Consider the following 21,046-nt stretch of genomic DNA (forward strand, 5'->3'; position numbering starts at 1 on the left):
GGTTAATTTGCATATAGTCGCTCTGATTGGCTGGTGGGGGTGGCTTGGGGCGTAGCGGAGTTGTGGTCAATTTGCATGTTTCTCTTTTATTAGATTAGATAAATTAGCAACCCCTTGACACTCAGCCTGGGCTGGCTGAGAAGAAATGATTTTAGCAGTGCTGCATCTCACCCTTCCTGTCTAAGTTGGTGATCTTCCCACCTTCTGACTTCCTTCCCTTCCTGGAAAATAACAGTAAATGGTACAAAGGCTCAAAACTGGATTCACACTCCTACTGGTGTTTCAAAACCATGTTCATTCCTCTACAAGTTACAATCTAATATATTGCCCCTAAATTATACAGCTATTCCAACTGATGTTGAATATGGTTTATGTATATAAAATATATACTCTTTTTATCATTCACAAGGATATTTTTAAAAGTAACACCTTTGAACTGATATTAATCTGTATTTTGTGATATTACTGGTATGTGATTCTTGATAAGAGGAATTTTTTTTAAACTGGGATTGCTTTCTGTTTGACCAGTGGGATAAGATGAATGGATGATTTCATTACTTTTCATATTAATAAAATTATTTCATTATATTTCATACTATTCTTAATAATGCTCTATTATTTTCAGATCCTATAGTCCTTGGTTTTGCTTCTTTCTTTCAGGACTTGGTTATCTGAAAGTCAGGCAATGAGATAAAAATCTATATTATTTAAATCTATCATGCAGTTTATACCCATGGTACCAATAAAATAATTCAAAAGTACCTTTTGATAAATTGCACAGATGGACACACAATCTGTCACTCCTTTTAGTTTTCATTCCATGTGCAATGTGACTCTGAAATTCTTACTTTTAAGCAGTGGAGTCTATTGACCCTGAGTTGGTCTTCTGACTTGCTTTGGCCAATGGAATGAAGCAATAAGGTTTCAATATTCAAATGCCAAATCTAGATTTACAGAGGCCTTACACAATCCCACCTTTTCTCCTGGACCTCTGTCTTCCCAACATACATGAACCTGGGCTAGTCCACTGAAGAATGAGATTTCATGTGGTTCATAATCAAACCAGTCTCCTATTTACCCAATGAAATGTCTGCCACTTGAGTGAGAACAGAAAAACCACCTCCTTGGGCCCAGTCCTTGTTGCTGACACACAGAATCATTAACTAAATAAACGGTGTTATTTGAAGCCACTAAATATTTTATTGCTTTGTTATGTGGTCAATTGTTTCTTGTTTTAGGCCACTATGTTTTGTAATAGATTGGTATGCAGTATAATCCACAAAATTAATTTCAAATGTTTTAGCCTGGATGTTTAGGTCTTTTGCAATTCCAACTCTCAATTCTGCTACTTCACCCCTTATTATCTATTCTTAGTTCATATACTGCACTTTTTTTCTTAATCAAGTAATATTTTCTGACTCCGTATTTCTATTTTTTGTATATTTTGTGCCCTCTGACTGTAATGCTCACACCTACCTCTTCTCCTTGTGAACACTTTTATTTCTTCAGACCTTGTCATAATATTACTGATCCCATAAAGATTTTCCCAACTGCCCCAAAAGAGTAAAGTCATCCACTCTCTGTTTTCATGTGTTTCACATCTTTCTAATCTATGACATTTAACACATGACACAGTGTTGTTTTTATTTCTTGCACCAAGCATAGTGGTAGACACAGCTACAGTTGATTCAATCATTGCTCACCAAAATGTATTCTCTGCCCTCCACTGACCCACTGTAGCCTATACCTGTGTGCCAATTCTGACCTAGGTGTCAAAATGCATCATGCTTCTGACCCTTTGGTGTACTTCCAACCACATTTATTTGGTTTATTCAGAAAAGCAAGTGGCCCTCTGGTCTCAAAACAAGGAAAGCAAAGAAGAAGAGAGAGCTACTTGAGCTTACCTGCTAACATGTGAACAATCAATTAATATTATTTTTGCTTCATAGTAGTATAATAATAGCTAACTGAGATAATAGCTAAGTGATATTTGAAGGGAAAAGTTAAGGTTTTATCTAGACTATTAATATGTTCTAATAAAAAGGCACTGAATCAAATAGAAAATTTTGGTTGAAAATAAGCCACAATTTCCTTAAAAGACTATTAAATAGTGGATATGCCATCAAAGGACGTGGAAAAGAAATGCATTTCAGTTCTTTGAATTTAAACATATTTTCATCAGTCTTTGTCAGAGATTTTGTCTTTGAGCACATCTAGCTTGATTGAAAGTTTTTTGTTAATAAACTAATTATTTTTTGTGTGGTTTCAATGGATACTAAGTATTCTCAAAAGGTTAAACTTCTATTCCTAGATGCACACAGCTCAGGATTTTAAGAGGGAATAAAATACGTTTTATATGTTTGGTATTGGTCGGGGTACTGGAAATATTTAGGGGACCACTATGTAAAGTATATGATTGTCTAACCACTAAGCAGTACTTGTGAAAATAATACAAAAAATTGGAAAAAAATTTAAAAGTGCAATAAGTTCTTGCAAGAAAAAGGAGTGGCATCGTTTCTTCCACCACCCAATTTCTAAAGTAACATATATTCAAGTAAAAATATTTTAGAAATTCAGAAATGTATAAACTATAAGGTAAAATACTATGATTTTTTTTCTTAGAGCAAAGTACCATTAACACATTGCATATAAACATTCAGATTTGTTGTTTTTGTGTATATAACAATCTTTCTCTTACTTAAGTTATATATATATTCTATATGCCCTTTGTTATTTGTCCTGAGTATTATTATTGTTATCAAAAAAAGGTAGATTGTGGAATGAATGCATTAGGTTTCTAGTAGAAAAATTACATATTATACATAGTTTCCAATTTTGAATAAGGTCTGTGAGGAAAGATGTTTTGCATTATTTTCTGCTGAAACTATGTGCAATGCACAGAATTGTGTGATGCTGAGTTATGACTTATGAATTGAAATATTTAAGTGTAAACAGCTAGCTTATTTGAGAAATACAAGTGAGATTTTCCGTTAGCTCTTTCATTTTATGAGTTGTGGTTTAACAATCTTACCGCACTGTACACATCTGAACTTACAAAACATGTGAAGTTGGCACTTTACATGAAAATGATGCCATCCTACAGCATTTTTGTTAAACCTTTCTTGATGAAAATATTTATCTTGGAGAAACAAGATGGGTGATTTTTTAATTAATTTCAGTAAGAAGAAAATTTTAAATATATTTTAATGTGTTCACAAATTAGATCGTTCCAAATAAAATGTACATCTTTCACGTTTGCTTATGTAACAGTAGAAATTCAGAACTTCAAAATGTGTTTTCTGAGCCATCCAAGGAAAATGAGAACCTTTATTTTCTTTTCCTTTGGTAAATTATCTGTTCTGTGCCAAGTTTCTAGCTTGACCATGGCTCGTCCTCTGCTATGCAAGACTAAGTATGACTTACTTTCTACTTCTAAATTTACTCAGTCAAAGTTTATTATGATCTATTTGAACCATGCGGGAAAGAGCATCTACGCCCATTTAGGCAATTCATTCAATTCATCAAAAGAGACAAACAAAGAGAGGTAAATACAGAGAAAAATATACAGAAAAAAACATACAGGAAAGTCATACATAGTAATTGAGTCCTTCATGGTCCAATGGGAAGCTGTATAAATATTAAGTACTGGTATATAAGTATGTTAGTAGATTTAAAGCAAAAGTTAACATTTTTCATATAGAATGAAAGGAAATAGGCTAGAAGATGGTCCGTGGAAGGTAAGAATAAAATAATTTTACTGAGAGAATTATGGAGTATTATTTAGTCATTGATTTAAATCTGTCAGTAAATTCTCAGGAAGAAGGAACTAAGAAAATCCCAGGAAAAATATTTATAGCTTCAGATAGCTATATACTGATGGATAAAAATGCCTGGGTCATTAGCGTAGTGAAGAGGATCTTGAAATATGAACACAATAAAATACTTTAAATGTGTTATATGGTCATTATGTGCCAGAGTATAAATGTTATTGGCCCATCTATCTCCAAAGTCTACTAGATAGGTATAATACTCAGTGGCAGGTAGAGGTTAAGTTTTTTGCACGAAAACATGCAATTGGCAAGAAGCATAGTTGAAATACAAATCCAAACCAGCTTGCTCTTTTGACTTTTAAAACTTTACCATACTATCTATTTACCCGTTATAGAAGGCAGCTAGGCTCACATATGAGTAGTGGTCCTTATCCACAAAATATGCAAGCTTTAGAGCTTCAGTTTCATTCATTGGGTCCACATATCTACTCTATTTACATCATGTTTTGAAAGAAAAAATGTCAGACATATAAGGTGTTTGTTGGAAAAAGGAGCAAACAATCATACCGGAATTTGTAGGCAGCCTATAATTTAGGGATTGAATTCTAGGTTTGATGTTTATTGAGGCAGATGATTTTAAAAAACTTGGAAAATGCCCATCCTTGCCATTGAAGCCACAAAGAGAGCTTATAATTATGAATGCTTTTGATTTCAGAAGCTGACAAAGGAATTTAAGAATGAAATATGAAAATAAGAGCTTGTTAGAGGTTTAAAAGAAACAAATGTAATTAAAATGAATTAGTATTTCACCTTAAAATATGCACAGGGAGGCAAGATATGAGTATAACAAAACAATTCATACTTAAACATCACAAAATTGATATTTGGCAGGTTTTTAAAAATATTTTTTGAATCATCCTTAGCTAATAGGTAATAGCAATGGAGGAGATATCATTTTTCAAGACCCCCACTCATACCTCCCTCATCTGCCTTATATTTTTTCCCTTTCTTGTATTTAACTTTTAAAATGCATTTTGATATTATTGTGGTATTTTTTGTCTCTTTCATCATATATTGAGTTCTTCAATAGTAGAAAATTTGTTTTGTCTATTATTGTGCCTTTAATCATGGCGCCTGGCACTTAACACATTTTTAAAGAGGTATTTTATGGTAACTGTGAATGATTGGTGGTATGCTATCTGGTGATTAAATCATTTAATTTTAGCCAAATACTGTTTTCAAATCTTGCACCTGTATGGAAATGATTATTCAGTTTTTTGTCATTTGAACAGTATATGTCCATCTTCTGTAGAGTTACAGGGATGATGTATACATAGACACTGAGTCATTCATGGTCCAATGGGAAGCAAAAGACATATAATGAAATTGCTATAAAGACAGGCAGAGTGGGAAATGCCCTAAGAGAATAAAAAAAAGTGTACTTTGGGACATATTGCAGTAGCATTCAGGAAGAACTGGAGTGGGATATTACAGGAAAGCAGAGCATCTGATGATGCAATTGTATTAATCCTGATTTAAGAGCTTGAATGTCTAAACAAGAGTAACCAAAGAAATATGAAAGACCAAATCCCAGAAGTAGAGAACATCAAAGAATTAAACAAAAAATGTCAGAAAATCCTGTTGACAGATGATTGTGAAGAGGAATTCCAAGACTTAGCTATATGTTGGGAAAGTTATTTTATATATTTGGAGGACAATAAATCAAAATCTGGGCTTCACAACCACAGGAGATATTTACTAAACTCGTAAGAGACCACTATGAGTGCTACTGTTGCTATAAGCAGGTTTTAAAAATGGCATGGCTTTAGCTTTAGAAACAGAAATTTAGCAATAATAATCAGGGCAGGCTAGAGGGGAAATAGATAATTGAATATGATGAGGTCCAAAATGATGTTTCCTGGAAAAAAATGGTAAGAGCCTGAACTTTGGTATTGGCAATAGGAATTACAAAAAAAGAAAGAGATAATTGATAATATTTAGGGATAATAAAAGTCATATAAGAACTTGGTCTAGAAGATGCAATACTAGAGATTGCATATAAAGAACATATGTGTTAGGTGAAAAGTTTTGATAATAAAAAACAACAACACACAGAATTAAAGATAGCCAAACTATCAAAGAAAAACTGTACCAAGGAAAATTAAGTTGGGTCTTGAAAAAGACATAAAAAATAGGTTGTATGTGGGAAATTTTCCATGTAGGAAGTCAAAGCATGAGCCAATTGTCTAGACTCAATAGTTAACCACGGCTTCAGGTAGTACAGTAGGATCCGGAATGTTTGAAACTAGATGATACAGAGTGGTTTGGAGGGAAAAAAAAAGTTGGGATAGATAAAAGTTGTAAACATCATTAACATGAAAACTATATAGATAAATTTTAATGTAACATGGACTGTAAAGCACTTTAGGGGTTTCATAGGCTCTAAAACAAACAAACAATTTTAAAAAGATATTTAAAATGATTTCTCTAGCAGTAATTGCTCGGTATTGGGCAATTACAAAATAATTGAATTAAAAGGATTGTAAGGTTGTGAGCATCTATTTTTTTTATTGCTTAAAGTATTACAAAGGGTATTACATATGTGTCCTTTTTTTCCCCCCACCCTTGACAATCCCCTGGCTTCCCTTACCCCCCAGTGAGCATCTAAATAGGAAGACTGTCCATAGCAAAGATGAAAGGACACATAAAACAAAACAAAACAAAAAACAAGGCCTAGGTGTCTCTTGAGAGAAAAAGGAGAGGACTGAGCTGCAAATTGTCAGGTTAGTGAGGGTGTGATGGAAAGCAAATGGACGAGTTTGGAAAAGAATCTAGGTCAGTGTGTGCATGCTCATTTGGCAATGATAACAGGATATTTTATTTGAGTAAAGATCTTAGAAGCAGATGAAAATATAAAATTGAAGCCTTGGTAAGTAGTTGGGGCTAGAGAGTTACATCTGAATATTATTGATATAAAATATCTAACTGAGTGGCTGTTTTCCTTAAGAAGAACCTAGTAAACAAAGATTAAAAACCAAAACTGATACTTGGGAGGCCATTACTACTACAGATCAGGAAGGAAATAGGCCAACAAAGAAATCACTGATGACAATGATAATGATAATGATGATGTAATAGCTATAGTATATCTCAGTTATTGAGCAGTTATTATGAGCCAGGAACTGTGATAAGAGTTTTACATTAATGCACGTACCACCATCTTTGGACAAAGAGATAAATGTTGTAGAATCCAGTAAAATGTAAAAGCAATGTCTTAGTTATCAAGAGAGGGTGATTTTCATGAAGTTAATAATCAAAGGTCATGGTCAAATCTACTAAAACAAGAAACGGATTAAGAAAGTTGCTGGGGTCTGGCTAAGCTGGGTATAGCAACCTGGAAAGTCTGTGAGGAGAAGCAATGACTTTCGGAAAGGCAGCTTGAAAGCTCTCTGCTGTTCAATTAGTGCGAGAGCCAAAAATAGGCCAAAGAACTCATGTGAAAAAATGATGACTTTTTACTGAAATGAACATGGTATTCCTATGACTGTTTAAGAGATTACAGATGATTCCCAACTGGAATTACAGATGATTTATGAATACAATTACACCTGCAACTCTCTTCATAAACGTTATACGGTGGTTTTTATATAATCAATAAAGTGATAATAGTGATTTATTTCCATAAAATAAATAACAGTCAGAATAATAATCATCTATCATACATATAGATTTCTAATAACCAATGAATATAGTATTACCACTGATACTTACAACTCTTCAAAATAGATTTTATTACATGAATTTTATAGGTAACAAAATTGAGACCTCGACTGCTTAAGTATTTGCCCAGTTCATCCAACTGAAAGTGCCAGAAACAGACTTTGAGACCAGAGCTTCATGATCCAATAGCATCCCCTTTTCCCACTGTGCATGTCTCCTTCTGTGGGATTTTTGTATCTACCTCTCTGTTCCTGAATATAAAAAAATATATATTATTTACATCAATAAACTACTATGCATAACTCTTTTAACAGTTTTATCATTAACCCATAATGTTGGAGAACCAGCCTCAAAATATTTGACAGGTTGATTGCTTTAATCCTTAAAGGGTGGTCTTTGTTATAAAGTTGGCAAGGGCAAGCATAGTACCATTCCCTATGTGAATCTTGGGGTTCTATAGAAAATAAACAAGGAATGTCACAAATGTGAATTGTGCTCCAGAATGATAGGAAGATACCAGTTTAAGAGTGAAAAATGAGAGATTCACCATTATAGTAAATTCTCTGCTGACAGATGAATTGTTTTTGTGTTTTTGTAATACCCACAAAATTTCCATCTGAGGTCATTTTTAATTTATACCACGCATTATCTCTCTTGATCCACCTTTTTCTCAAGGTATGTGAGACTGAGGTTTTGTTTTCATTATCCCACCCACATGTGGTTGGCCTACACAAACATACACACACCCTGCCTGGCTTATTTCCAACACAAATACCAATGGTATTCACACCCTGGGAAGAAGAATATCTTGGTTAAAAGTTGACGTGGGGGTTAATGTCCAAATCAAAGCTTATATTGCAGAGTTAAATGCTAGGAAAATGATGGTGTTGTAGAAACAGAGTACTCAGGAGCTTAGAGGCAAGTATGTATTTTCTTTTTGTCACCTAAGAGAAATAAGTCAACATCTTCACAGGAAGCAAAGAAAGGCACATCATTTGAGGAAGTTCAAAAATCTCACAGGTACTTAAGAAACCTCTTCTCCCTAAAAATACCTCCAGTCAGTTCTATTATTTTAATGATTAGATTTTACACACACACACACACACACACACACACACACACACACTTATACACCAAACACACCTGTGGAAAAGAAATACGTTATCTGTGAGTGAACAATATTCAGAGTTAGTAATGTCACAGGTGCTTGCCTACTAATTTTACCTTTAAAAATATACAGAGAACATTTAGGTACCAAACTTAACTGGGGGGAAACCAGAGAGGAGGAAGGATGGGATTCAAACTTAGCCAACACTTGGGCAAATTCCAAACCAAGGAGAAGCTTGGGGAGGTGCACTGTGAAATTAGGGAAGAGCTGAGAGGTGGGCGATTCACATATGTGCTGATGGATGTGAAAGACATTTAAAAAGGATAAAGAACCATCGGGATCAAGGGATGCATCAATTCTCAGGCAGGTTTGGAGGTGCTAAGCACATTAAAATGCCTTCTTTCTATTTTGCTGAGCTGGCTGTGTTATCATGTATGTTTCAGTTCAGCAACACCTCCCCAAGCTCAAGTTACCCTTACATGACATTTTAATCCACACACATTTACTTCTGAATTCCTTGTCCCCAACCACAAGAATTTTACTTTGAGTGTACGTAGATTTTGAGTCATTCCAGTTGAGGATAATTAGAAAAAGATGAAAGTAGGAGATGGGGAAGGAAAAGGGTGGTGAAAGGAAGAGAAAAGGTTTTGGCAAAGCGTCCCCGGGAAAGATAAAGGAAGCCCTGTGCTCAGAATCCTTTCCCAGGAAGGAAGCTAAGACTTTGGAAAAGGGATGGATGGTGCCAGGTCACAGTGCTCTCCTGGCACCAGGGTCCTTAGAGTGAAAGTTAAGGCCATGGAGCCCTGTGATTGGCCAAGGAGGGTTGACACCTATCTACCCCACTACGGCAGACTGAGTGGGTTAAAAATGGTCACAGGCAACTTTTTTCCATTTTAAGTATTCCAACTGCATTGCGTTTCCTACAGAATCAAAAGTCAAAGTCATAATCAGAAAGACATTAAATATTTGGATGGAAGAACAGACTCCGAAGAAAAGGAAATACTTCTTAGCTTAATTCATGTGAATTGTCAGCAACAGAATAGAATTTCGAAGCATCTAATTTCAACACAGGAAGAAGGAGAAAATGAACTGAATGCAATTGTAGACTATGAATGATTGCCTATATAGGATAAATAAAATAGTGTTTCCGTGCTTTGCAACTAATATGTAGTGTGTATAACTTTATTTTCTGAATAAAAACAATTTAAAAAAAAACCTTGCCGAAACCGGTTTGGCTCAGTGGATAGAGCGTCAGCCTGGGGACTGAAAGGTCCCAGGTTCGATTCCGGACAAGGGCATGTACCTGGGTTGCAGGCACATCCTCAGTGGGAGATGTGCAGGAGGCAGCTGATCGATGTTTCTCTCTCATCGATGTTTCTAACTCTCTATCTCTCTCTCTTCCTCTCTGTAAAAAATCAATAAAATATATTAAAAACAAAACAAACAAAAAAACCCCTTTATTAAAGAGGTTAATCTGAACACACATACCCCATTCCCCCAACACTCTTAGTGCCCTCAGGCAAGAACTACAAATTTGGGTGACTTCTGCTGTAGCCAGGGAAACTGAATGATGCCTCTTCCTTGCAGCTGCGATGTGAGAGAGAGTGATGGAGATGGTGATAAGCTTCAGAAAACATGCCCAGTTTTTAAATAGAGTGAATTCAATTTTCCTAAGCCAGTTTGAAAACAAAAGAAATAGGTCTGTGGGCCACAAAGAACTTTCTCAGTCTGTCAATTTCAATCTCTCCAAAGTCTCCGATCCCTTAACAGCAAAGTGTCTTATCACAAGGCGTTCAGGATCCTGTGAGTGGGAAAGGAATACTAAAATGAACATACAAACCAGCCAAACCTTGCATCTAACAAACATGTGCTTTCCTGTCCTTGTGGCTTTCAACTTTCATTTCTGAAGCTATTTCTCTTTTCAAATGTTTTGTGCGTATGTTTTGTCTGCGTATAATATGTGTCCCTACTTTGAGAAGTTCATAACAATGATAGCCACGTTTGTCTGGCTTTAGAAAAGCATGAAGACACACAAACACACAACACACACACACACACACAAATCCACAAGCACACACACAGATATACACACAAGCATACATAAATATGTGAACACATATGCACATACAAATACACAAACACGAATACACTAACACATACACATAAAAACACACAGAAATACAGAAGCATGTTTGAGCCTTCTGTCAGGCCTTCTTAAAGGTATATAACCTCCTGTAAGAGAATATTTGGGGCTTCTAAAAGGAAGGATGCTACAAGAGTTTGTGCTAATATGGATCAGAGTCTGTTTAGAGCTCACTCCTCATTACTGGCCCATGAAATGTATACAAACTCCCCTGCATCTCATTTGGGTTTACCTAGAGCTGAAAAACAGAAGCTTATGCTTTTGTGACTCTCTCCTTTAAACCTGAATTTGTGAGAAATGAATAACCTCATGCCATCCCAATTATTACAGCTCACATTGGGTAGATGTCACCTTTAGCACTTTGGGTGGCATGCATCTTCCCATGTAGAAGTCTGTTTTGAAAGATTGCGTGCACAGATTTCATTTCTGATCACTGGCAGTAGTGAGCTGAACATAGATATATTCATTTGCCCTGTGCTATTTTATTAGTTATGAAAACTATATAGTTTGGGCAACATCTCCAAAACATTTACATATAAGAAAAAGAGGGTTAACGTTTAGTCTCAGAGCTTTAGTGATTTTTACTTAGCACAGAAATTGATTTGGGTAGCCATCTGACCACACAGCCCATTGATATTAGAAAACTCTGTGAAGAGGTTAGTAAACACCTTCTCAACTTTTTTTTCTTGCACCAAATAAACAGAAAGCATTCTATCATAAAATGTGAAAAACATTTTAAAGAATTTTAGAGTGGTTTGTATGGTATGCAGAATTCTAAGATAGCCCCAAGAATATTGCCTCCTAGTGTACACACTTTATCTCTCCCACTTAATTATAACCTGTGAATATGATGATGTCACTGCTGTGATTAGGTTATATTATATGGAAAAAAATGTGAAATTTTCCCCATATATAACCATGGTCCCAAATCAGCTGGTTTGTGAAAAGATGATCCTGTGCGGGCCTGATCTAATCGAGTAAACCCTTTAAAAGTGGCTTATTCTGCTGCTGGTCTTAAAGAAAATGAGTTCTAAAGCCATAAAGAATTTTTTTTTTCAACACTGCCTGCATTGGGAAGTTATCCTGGACCTCAAGTGAGACCTCAGCCCTAGTTGACACCTTTGTTTTAACCTCATTAGACTCTAAGCAGAGGACCTGGTTAAGCCACGCCCAGGTTTCTGACCCACAGAAACTGTGAGATGAAATTTGAATGTTCTTTCAACCTGCTAAATTCGTGGTGATTTTCTACACAGCAACTGGAAACTAACACTGTTCTGCTACTGAGTTTGTAGCACAAACCATTTAACAATAACATAAAGCAAAAGTAAGTCATTCTAAAATTATTAACTCTCTGTATTTCTTATTTTAGTAATACTTAATATGGGTCTAGTTCTTGCCATACACTAAGCAAGGGCTGCCGAAACATATACTTTTAGGGGGTGATGACCCTATTATTAAAGGCTTCCCATTTCTTCACTCTTGGTCCACATGTCCTTGGCAATGTTGCTTTGCATCTTCTTCTACCCAGAGGTACAGTCTATTTATTGTTCTGGCCTTGTGATGTGCTTTGGCCCATAGAATAGGATGGAAGCAATGGTATGCCAGTTCCAACCCTAAGCCTCAGAGGCCCTGAATATCTCTGCTTGGTTTCTTGGGTGTCTGCTAAGACCTGAGAAAATAGCCCACGGTAACTTGCTGTAGATTGAGACACATGGAAAGAAATTGCTGGTCTCAATTACCCCAGACAGCCAGCTTTCAGCCAACTGGCCACCTGACCACAGACACTTGAGCAACCTGACTTGAGAGCGCTAAACACACACACACACACACACACACACACCCCTGGCCGAGGAGTCCACAAGCTGAAGAAGGATTGAAGGACTCATGGGAAGGTAGAGAAGTTACAGGCTTCCTGCTGCTTTATGCCAGTGAGGTGGGTCAGCAGATCATCAACAGGCTACAAACTGGCTTCTCTTATGTTTCCCTCCTTGTGGCCCACGCCTGTGGGAAGAAGTTGTGGGATATGTAGTTCAAGTTCTGTCTAAGCCAAGTTAACACATGGCAAAGCCATCTCAAGTAGCAAGGCCTTTTATGACCTGGTCTTGGATGTCCAATAGTGTCAATTTCACCATATCCTGTTCTTCAATGTCATCACAGTCCCACCCAGAATAAAAGAACCCACATCATCTCCTTAGGAGAAATGCCAATGAATCTGTGGTCATATTTTAAAAGGACCACAATAGCTCTGTCCGTGTGTGTGTGTGTGTGTGTGTAAGAAAGAGAGAGAAACAGAAAGAGAGGCAGAGCCACAAAGACACTGAGACTGAGAGAAATTGAATGATAGAGGAAAGATGGTAACATCTTACAACTGGAAAATCTGGGTGCAGGAGATAGGAGATAAGTAAGATTTTTTTTATTGCTCTTGCAACTTTTCCATCAGTTTTAAATTTTTGAAAAGAATATGAGAGAATGAAAGAAGCAACCTAAGGAGAAATAGTTGTCTACTCACATGTATAAAATATATGATTTTTCATTGTAATGTGGTCAAATAGGTTATTTGAAAGGAAGAAATGTTCATGAGGAAAAAACCTGTCAGCACATAACCCATTTGCCATGACTGCTTCCCTTCCCAAATGTCACTGGCTTGACACTATAAAATGAGAACTATGCTGAAGATGTATTTGGCTGGGACCAGTTAGATTTGTTTAGACACTTACATTATTGAGTCGCTTTAATAATTTGCTGTTTTCCTTCTAAATGGGAAAACAACAACTTTGTGTAGCTCTGTTTCTTAAACTTGAGGATACATTACGGGCATTTCTGCTAAACAGATGTTTTCTTGTTTGCATGTAAATGAATCTGCTAAGATGTTATAATCCAGCTTTTCAAGTGTTCCTAATAGACTTGTTCTGGTGACTGGACTAAAATTTGCTAACGTGCCAGGAGAACTATTTTCCTGGGTGCCAAACATTCCAATCTCTTCTTGGCTGCTTCTTCCTGTCACTCCTTCAGCTTCTGCACGAATGTCAGGGCTCCTGCGCTCTTTGCAATCTTTCTTCCCTTTCTCGGGTGGTTCCTAATTATAGCTTCAGTCCAGGGTTGAATGTGAGCATTTCAATCATTTTTCCCCTATTTCCCAAAGAGACTATTAGTCTCTTATAAAAGCCTTGTAGAGAAGACATTGGGAATTCAGAACAATTTTATTTTTTGCTTATCTTCCAAGGACCATGAGATCAGGATCCAGATGTTGTGACTTAGCCAAGGGCAGGGTTGTTCCCTAGCAAAGGAAAGCTGGAGTTGTGCATGCAAAAGAGAAAACAGGAAAGGAGATGCTTATGCCTGAGAGTTAGAGTTCGGTGCACACGCATAACCACTTCCGATATATTTATTGAGAGAGAGAGAGGGAGAACATGAAGACGTTAAAAAATTGAGAGGTCCTTTGATTCTAACCACTGTAAATTCAGTTGAGAAATAAAAAAAAGATTAAATCACAAATGAAAATAAATGTAAGCAGCGCATTGAGAACATAGGTTATCATATTTTATGCCTGAAGGAAGGTTCAAGTCGGAGTAGCGCCAGGGAACGGTTTCAAAAGTATCACTCCCCTTTCCCAGTCATCCGGGCCTCTCTTCTTTGTTCATTTTTATGTTCCTGAGGTCCCCTCTTCCTATTTATTTTCCTATCTTTTTACCAAATGAAATACAATGAGAAAATAACCTTTTTATTTATTTTTTTTCTCTTTGATTTCTTTATACTTCCCACTACATGTTGCTTAATTTGATACAGTGTTATAAGAAGAAAAATAAAAATCAGTTTTTTTTTGTTTTTTTTAAAATATATTTTATTGATTTTTTTACAGAGAAGGGAGAGGGATAGAGAGTCAGAAACATCGATGAGAGAGAAACATCGATCAGCTGCCTCCTGCACACCCCCTACTGGGGATGTGCCCGCAACCAAGGTACATGCCCTTGACCGGAATCGAACCGGGGCCCCTTCAGTCAGCAAGCCGATGCTCTATCCACTGAGCCAAACCGGTTAGGGCTAAAAATCAGTTTTATTTTAACTTTTTCAATAATTAATATAACTATTATTAAAACATTTACCATACTTTCTAGTGAAGTCCCTTAACATCCCCTCCTTTCATTCATCTCCATTCAGGTTTAGAGTCAAATACCTTGTCAGGAAGTTTACCCTGGCCACTATGTTACTTGAAGCCTTAATTTTATTTAAATTGAATTATTTGATAGAAAAATATTTCATTGAAATTTCAAAATCTGAATACCAAAACTGGTATAATTTTAACAGCTCCTAAGAAAAACAATTTTATCCCAGGTATATGCAGATGTAATTATTTTAAACACTGTCTCTAATCACCTCTGCATGTGTTTAAATATGAGAAGTTTTCGCCTTGAAATGGGACTGAGAGGGCAAAACCAACAACTGTCTCTTGTGCAATGATCAGCTTGTGTGGAAACATGCCAGTCACCACTGGAAAGCTGAGCGGTGTATCCTAATTAGTGTGGGCGCATACTGTTCCCTCTTATCAATTCCCGGACAAGGAGTGACCTATTAATTCGGACTCTTCCTTCAGCTGAGGGGTCATTACATATGAAGATGCCAAAGCTGTATACCATAGAAGAAAAGCTAATCTGGCTTTTCCATCTGAAGGTAAATTTCCTTAGAAGAAAGCTAACTCCTATCAAAGCTGTCCTGTCCATTCCAAGCAAGATAGCCTGGAGAGATCTATCTATCTGGATAGACCTATATAAAAATAGATAGATAGATTGATAATAGAGGATAGATAACTAGGTAGATATGACGTAAATAGATTTTTTCTCACCAGGTGTTATACAATACAGGTCATATTATATTGGATATACAATAGTGTGATATTATACTACATATTACCTATATATTCTATTAATCATTCCAGTGATATTATTAACCAGTTCTGGGGTGGTGAAAGGTAGACTTTGAACAATTTCGCATGCCAGTTTAAGATTAAGCTTAAACCTCTGCCCCTTACCAAGTCATGCTATCTCAGACCTTAACGATCATATAGTTTATTTATCATCAACTGAGGAAAGAATCTCCTTTATGTTTTTAGCACGTGCTCAATCCATTTCTACTTGTTATAATCTTTGGTGTCAAATAGACTTGAGTTTATAGCTTAGCTGCACTTCTCTCTAGCTTGGGGGTCCGGAGGAACTCTCTGAATCTGTTTTCTGAATGAGGATAATATAGTCCACTTCATGGGTTTGAGGGGATTTCATATACAACATTCTGATTATAGAGACCAACAGATAGTTGCTTCATAAATACAAGTTTCTTTATACATTCCTTCCAGTTCTGGGAAGCCCATTAACTTCCAAATAAACCTGTTCCTCCATTGAATTGGTATAGTTATTAGAAAACTCTTCTTTTATTACAATCTGCTTTTCTCTTTTTCTAACCTACACTTCTCATTTGTGACTTTGAGCTTCCCAGAAGTAGCGTCTGCCTACTCTTATAGGCCAGTAGGGGTTGTTTAAAGTAGAATAAGTTTGTTACTTTCCAGGTTCTATGCATCTTTAGTTCATTGTTCAGTTGAGCCCGGCCGGCATGGCTCAGTGGTTGAGCATTGACCTATGAACCAGGAGGTCACGGTGCAACACTCGGTGCCTGGCACATGCCCGGGGTGCAGGCTCAATGTTCAATTGATATAGATTCTACACATTTTAACTGGTTGGTCCTACTCTGCTGGACAGAATTAAAAAGGTGAATGACCCAATCCCCCTTTTCCTAAACAATACATTTTCATCACCTAGAATTTCTGGATACTGCATGTTTATTAAGTTTTTATCTACTAGATATTTTACCTTACATCGAATTTTCAATTACTTAAAACATAGTAATTTTCATAGAAAAACCCACTGGAATTGCATTTCATAACTTCCTGACCAGAGGCACACAAACCCAAGCACTAGTCCCACATGTTGGTTGCCCACATAATTGAAACTTCCTCTGGGTCAATAGGATGGAATGTTTAAACCGCTTAACAGAATGTATAATCATACAGTGTATTACTGTATACGGTAACATGAATTATACTTTCATAAGACATCTTTCTTCAGTTAGTGAGCAACCACCACCCCTTCTCTTAGGTTTAATGTGAAAGTGACAAGGCTGACAGGAAAAAATAGAGATAAGGTGAGAGAGAAATATATATATATATTGTATATATATAGTATATATATATGTATATATATGTATATATATATGTGTATATATATATATATACAATTCCCTGTGTATTTGCATTCAATGTTGTTAAATTATAATTAGTCTGAGTCTACTCTTCCAACAATACCAACTCCTCTTGGGTCTGAAGAAGGTATTAATTATAATTTGTTTTTGGTTATGACAGTACGTATGGCATGGAAAATAGAGTTCACATTTAAACTCATTATATATGCTAAGTGATTATCAATCAAATGGTCATTTGTTTTAAAAATAGAATATTAAGTTTCTAACATGATGCCTTTATACGAGTAAATCAAATAAAAATATGAAGTGGTAAGGTGTATATCTTTTAAAATATAATTTTACTGAAAATAACATTTCTGAAAGCCCATTTATTTTTAAAAATAGACTTGTGCTAAGTATCCTTTGTCTGTCTTTTTTACAATTAGTATCCAGGAACTCAAGTGTAGCACTTATTAAAGTCAATTTTGAAATGAAGATTAAGATAAATTTGATAAAATAAAAACTTTGCTTTAAACTTACTCAAATCAAGACATCCTAGATCCGTGGTCAGTAAACTGAGGCTCGTGAGCCACATGCGGCTCTTTGGCCCCTTGAGTGTGGCTCTTCCTAAGCCTTAGGAGTAACCTAATTAAGTTAATAACAATGTACCTACCTATATAGTTTAAGTTTAAAAAATTTGGCTCTCAAAAAAAATTTCAATTGTTGTACTGTTGATATTTGGCTCTGTTGACTAATGAGTTTGCCGACCACTGTCCTAGATGAATCATATTTTAGGAAACCTAAAACCTAAAAAAATAAAAGATATATTTGTCTACCTGATCCCAAAATATTTATCATCATCTTTTAAATAGCAAAAAATATAAATAGCAGCAGCTATTGTCAACAATGCCTTTTGTTTTCTTATTTTTTGTTTTGCCTTATCAACTTAATACTTTGATGTTCCTCACTAGGAAGTTGAGTGTCATTCCACTCTCTGTTCCAATTTCATCTGAGGGACAAAGAATATTCAAAAAGAGAGTATTTGTCCTCCTGATAGTCTCAGAGTTTCGACTTTCCTTCAGTGCTCATCAGTCTCACACATCCCCAGTCCACTGGGTTTAAATGCAGTTGATTCCATGGAGCATTCATTTAAGATAATCTGACCCTGACAGTGACCCCAGAACTTTGCATCGCCTTGGTCACAGTGATTGCCCTGAGAAGGATATGGTACCCAATTCCATGCAATGAGACTCAATTGCTAGACTTTAAATTACTGTTGAAAAAAGAACATTGTTCTTTCTGCTAAGAGATGCTGAAAAGATAGAGTATGTTCCTTAATCATTTTGCAACTATCTAGTAACCAGGAATGGAAACCCTGCAGGAAAACAGAGCAAATAGAATAGATTGAAGCTAAAGCTTGAAAGTCTTAATTGCGCTTCCTTGTTCCAGCTGGCCTGGTAAATTCTGCCCTTTTTTGCCTTTATTTCTTTCTTAAGGTGATTTGAGTTGAATTTTCTATTAGTTGTAATGAAATGAGGCCCAACATACATGTTAATTCAAATTGGAAAACTCGCTTGTCCTTGTAATACCTATTGAAAAATGCAGCAGTATTGTTTCAAGACTAACAAGTCCAAAAGGCTTAATGTTCGTAGAAATGACTCCAGTTCCTTCACAGTGACACTGCCCTCACTATGTATTTGTCTCTTTTGTAGGACCAAGTCTCTACATGAACCCTTCTTCTAAGTGTCAATTAGCATCTTCTAAGAATGCTTATCTATTTTTGAGACCAGAACACTGCCATTAATTCTTGAATAGAAGTACTGGTCCCACTGTCCTGCTAGGGACTTGATAAACTCCATCCTCAGAGGTGAGATCTTTTTATAGGAAAAGGATCTGTATTCAGCCTATAAGCTTTAAACTAATGTATCTGCCTAATGCCCATGTGTTTGTTAAAATTGCATTGGAAACATAGTCTGTCCTGTGACATCTTGGAATGCATCCTGCCTAGATTTCCTTCCGTGTTGCCTGCATTAAAGATTTAAGCTCAGGTGAAAATCACATCAATTTCACATTTCTAAATCTTGACATACATTGCTGAATTTCAAAAATGAAATTATAAAAAAGATTGTGACACTAATACTTTTTATATACAAAAGTTTTAAAATACAATAATAAGAGAGAAATAATGAGAAGCATGAGTCATCACACTATTGGTAATGTTTTTAGATTTCTACTGTAACATTGTTAGATTAAATTTTAATGTGATCGTACTACACATAATATTGTTAACCTCTCTCACACCTGATGTATCCTAAAGATACTTCCATGTCAATACAAATACCTTATCATCATTTAAACACCTGCATTATACTCTCATGAAGAATGTATTTTTTATTTAATTTATTTAACCAGTTTCTTATTATTCAGCATGTCTGATAACAATGATAAAGCTAACAGTAATGATAATTACTGTTGTAGCAAACGCTATGGGTGCTACACATTGAATGTCTCCTTCTTACTGGTAATGTGTGAGCATATGCTCTTCCATGTTTTGGTTGTAATGCCCTGTGCCTACAGTCTTCCTCTGAGGACATTTTTTAGGCAATCAAGAACTGGTGCTAAAATGGTGAAGGTCTATTTCTTGCCTTGGGATAAACGTGAGGCATATTTCACAGTCCACAGTTCCCCTGTAGGATAAGGCTGAAATTGGGAATTTATCTGAAAACACACACATGCTTGAACTTCTTAGGTACCCTTGTACTATTTCCTCTGCTTCCTCTGAGTCTTAATAAATCTCTTACCCATGAATTTTCATCTTATAGATTGCTTCTAATAAACCTGGCCCAAGACATCAATATGAAAATGTTGGTTGAATTTTCCCTTTAGGAAGGAATATGGTGATTCTAAACACTTGAAAAAGTATTATAGGAAAAGTTAAGATATAATGAAATTTAATTATAATGAAGGTCTCATAGAAACTTTTAGGATCCTATCCACAAAGCATATCTATTTTGTCAATTCCAGAGTGAACACATTAATAAGTTTTACTCAAAATATTAAGGTTCTCATGTTTTGGGAAGGTATTCTGTGTAATACATTATTCATAGATTGATATGTTTGTGTGATAGCTTCTCTCTGGCTTTTTGGCAGTTAGCCTAATTTATATCTAGAAAGAACCCAATAGATTAATGAATGTGTTCTCATTCCTTCTTCTATTTGATTATAAGGAAACATTTAATATGCAATATACTAGTGTCTGAGCATAAAAGATTATAAAAAATGAAACCTGACTTCATAGTCTTTACAATCTTTTGAGGTTATTGGATATATAAATAGAAAAGCATAAGTTATTATGAAAATATTATCAGAATAATGTTATAAAACAATACTATCCATTTTTATGGGGCCAAGGAGGAGAATATAAGGCCTTCAATAAAAAGAGAGACAAATAATACATACCCAAGGTATTATTGCATTGTCCTTGTTCTTTGAAAATTTTTTTTTCTTAATGTCCTAAGGGGTCTTAAATGGGGGAACAATTACTTTTTTCTAGGATGGGAATTTATTAGTGGTCAAATAAGTTGTCAAGGAAGTTTAAAGCAGGATGCACATGTTGACATTCTGAGGGAACAAATAGCATGAGCAGAAGCACAGATTGTGTGTTTGTTAGGGGAATGGTTGATAATTGATTGCAGCTGAAATCAGATAGTCTAAAAAACTATAAAAGTAAAAACATAGCAACATCTAATTATACATGAGAGGTGCCAAAACGTAGTGACCATTACAAAAATCTATCATAATATTCTTATTTTGGCTGTGTGGCCCAGAGCCTCCTGCATGATGATTGTTACACAGTAAGGACATACACTGTAATGCATGGAATGAAGTGTTTGCTGTGGGATGGCTCATATTTGCTTCTATCTGTGGTCCTCAGATATTATCCTGCATGATTGTTTCCCTAAACCTGGCATATTGTAATTATACTTTAAAATGTAGAGAGCTCATTTTATAAATTTTGAAATGTCATCACATACTAACAATTACCTAAATTACTTTTTAACTGGAATTTGGGGAAGAAAA

The 21,046-nt window shown here is 35.7% G+C and overlaps 1 long non-coding RNA gene across 1 annotated transcript; it reads right to left on the minus strand.

Annotated features, from left to right (window-relative positions):
* Positions 1 to 289: 289 nt before the first annotated feature.
* Positions 290 to 17,606, minus strand: LOC106723795. The gene is made up of 3 exons (XR_001359511.1): positions 17,519 to 17,606; positions 12,276 to 12,278; positions 290 to 300 (listed from the first exon to the last, which is right to left on the minus strand). It is a non-coding gene; the product is annotated as an uncharacterized LOC106723795 (long non-coding RNA).
* Between the last annotated feature and the right edge of the window lie 3,440 nt (positions 17,607 to 21,046).

This window comes from Myotis brandtii, unplaced genomic scaffold, assembly GCF_000412655.1.
Source record: "Myotis brandtii unplaced genomic scaffold, ASM41265v1 scaffold644, whole genome shotgun sequence".
Taxonomy (NCBI): Eukaryota; Metazoa; Chordata; class Mammalia; order Chiroptera; family Vespertilionidae; genus Myotis; species Myotis brandtii.